This window comes from Phyllostomus discolor, chromosome 3 (genome assembly GCF_004126475.2).
Source record: "Phyllostomus discolor isolate MPI-MPIP mPhyDis1 chromosome 3, mPhyDis1.pri.v3, whole genome shotgun sequence".
In the NCBI taxonomy this organism is placed as follows: domain Eukaryota; kingdom Metazoa; phylum Chordata; class Mammalia; order Chiroptera; family Phyllostomidae; genus Phyllostomus; species Phyllostomus discolor.
Genome location: NC_040905.2, coordinates 117,553,469 through 117,556,201, shown reverse-complemented (window position 1 = coordinate 117,556,201; position 2,733 = coordinate 117,553,469). Strand labels below are relative to the sequence as shown.

Here is a 2,733-nt window from a genome sequence, read left to right as displayed (position 1 = left end):
TTCACAATTACCAAAACTTGGAAACAACCAAGATCCTTTGGTAGGTGAATGGATAAATAAACTGTGGTACAACCAGACAATGGAAAAGTATTCAGCACTAAAAAAAGGAAGTTTACTATCAATACATGACAAGGCACAGGGAAAACATAAATGCATGATTCCTAAATGAAACCCAATCTGAAATGGCTATATATTGTATGATTTCAAGTATTTGAGATTCTGTAAAAGGTAAAACTATGGATAAATAAAAACATTAGTGGTTGTCAGGGCTTTGGAAGGAGGAAGGGATAAATATGTAGGTGAACAGAATTTTACGCCATTGAAACTACTGTGTATGATACTATAGTGGTAGATACATGTCTTTATACATTTGTTCAAACGCATAAACTGTACAACCCCAATGTCAGCTATGGACCTGTGGTGATGGTGTGTCAATGTAGGCTCAGAAATTGTAACAAATGTACCACTCTGGAGCAGCTTTTTGACTCCTTCTTGAATCTGTCTGGTTTGGCCTCCTCACCTCCACCATGTCTGTAAGGATGACTCAGAGGTCCTTCAAGGTGTCCACCTCTGGCCCTGGGGCCTTCAGCAGCCACTTGTTCTTGAGTAGGCCCAGCATCAGCCCCTCAGCCTTTTCCTGGGTGAGCAGCAGCTCCAGGCTTGGCCTGGGCACCAGCATGAATCTGGCTGGGTGTTTTGGTGGAGCTGGGAGTATGGGGTCCATCAAAGCCATCCAAATGAACCAGAGCCTGCTGAACCCTGTGAAGTGAGACTCTTCATCCAGGGCCCCAGCATCCAGGCCATGCACAACCAGGAGAAGGAGCAGATCAAGAACCTCAACAAGTTTCATTCCTTCATCAATAAGGTGCAGAGCCTGGAGCAGCAGAATAAGATTCTGGAGACCAGTGGAGTCTCCTGCAGCAGCAGAAGAGGACTCGCAGTAACATGGACAATACATTCAAGGCCTATATCAACAGCCTGCAGTGGCAGCTGGAAACACTGGATGAGCCCAGGAGAACTGAGACTGGAGGCAGAGTTTGGCCACATGCAGGGGCTGGTGGAGGACTTGAAGAATAAGCACAAGGATGAGATCAACAAGCACACAGAGATGGAGAATGAATTTGTTCTCATCAAGAAGGATGTGGATGAAGCCTACATGAACAAGGTAGAGCTGGAGTCCCACCTGGAAGGGCTGACAGGTGAGATCAACTTCTACAGGCAGCTGTATGACCAGGAGATTCATGAGCTGCAGGCCCAGATCTCCCACATGTCTGTGGTGCTGTCCATGGACAACAGCCACTCCCTAGACCTGGACAGCATCATTGCCAAGGACAAGACCCAGTACAAGGAGGTCGCCAAATGCATCTGGGCTGAGGCTGAGGCCGAGGCCATCTACAAGATCAAGTATGAGGAGCTGCAGGCATTGGCTGGGAAGCATGTGGATGACCTGCATTACACGAAGATGGAGATTTCTGAGACTAACTGGAACATCAGCAGAATCCAGGCTGAGATCGATGGCCTCAAAGGCCAGAGGGCTTCCCTGGAGACCACCATCAAGGATGCCGAGAAGTGTGGTAAACTGGCCATCAAAGATGCTCAGGCCAAGGTGATTGAGCTGGAAGCTGCTCTGAGAGCTGCCCAGCAGAACATGGCCCAGCAGCTGCATGAGTACCAAGAGCCCATGAACGTCAAGCTGGCCCTGGACATGGAGATCACCACCTACTGCAAGTTGTTGGAGGGCGAGAAAGCCAGCTGGAGTCTGGAATGCAGAATATAAGTATCCATACTAAGACCACCAGCTGCTATTCAGGTGGGCTGAGCCTGGCTTATGAGAACCTCAAATACAGCCACCTCAACCACATCCTGGGCTTCCAGGCCAGCTGGGCTCTGGCAGGAGCTCTGGCTCCTTCAGCCACACCAGCACCGCACCAGCACCAGCACCAGCACCTGCTGTGAAGAAGACTGAGACCCACGATGGGAAGCTGGTGTCTGAGTCATCTGATGTCCTTTTCGAGCTGGCAGGAAAGGAGCTATGTAGGAGAGCAGAAGGCACAGGAGACCCACCTGAGCCCCAGGCCTCAGCTCACCCTTGTGGTGGGGATGTTTACAGGCTGGGGCACCACCTCTTACCCATGTCCCTGACTAAAAGCCAAATCAAGTGGCGGGGGGTGGGGGTTCCTCCCAAGATAAAGCCTCGGCTGGCTCTGCCAACACCGCCTCCCCCAAAAGAAATGTACCTCTCTGGTCAGGAAAGCTGTGGATGTGTGGAAGCAAGAAGTGTAATAGGAAATATTTGTACCTTCTGCCCAATTCTTCTGTGAACCTAAAACTGCTCTTAAAAAATAAGTATTTTTAAATGGTAAACTTTATCTTATGTATATTTTACCACAGTAAAATAAGAATGAAGCCCTGACTGGTGTGGCTCTGTAGATTAAGTGCGGGCCTGTGAACTGAAAATAAAAATGGATCAAAGACAGAAATGTGAAACTTTATTAGAAAAATCATTGAAACAAATCTTTGTGACCATGAGTTAAGCAAAGATTTATTAGATATAATGTGAAAAGCATGCTCCATGAAATAAATCAAAAGGTAAATTGGGCCTCATAAAAATTGAGAACTTCTATCTTCAAAAGTCAGTTAAAAAATGAAAAGAAAAGTAGAGACTGGGAGAAATATGCAAACCACATATCTAATGAGAGACTTACCTTGAATATATAAAGAACTCTCAAAACT

At 47.0% G+C, this 2,733-nt stretch overlaps 1 pseudogene; it reads left to right on the top strand.

The window, feature by feature from the left end:
- The first annotated feature begins 277 nt into the window (after positions 1 to 277).
- On the top strand, positions 278 to 2,321 carry LOC114507263 (annotated as a pseudogene).
- The last annotated feature ends 412 nt before the right edge of the window (positions 2,322 to 2,733 follow it).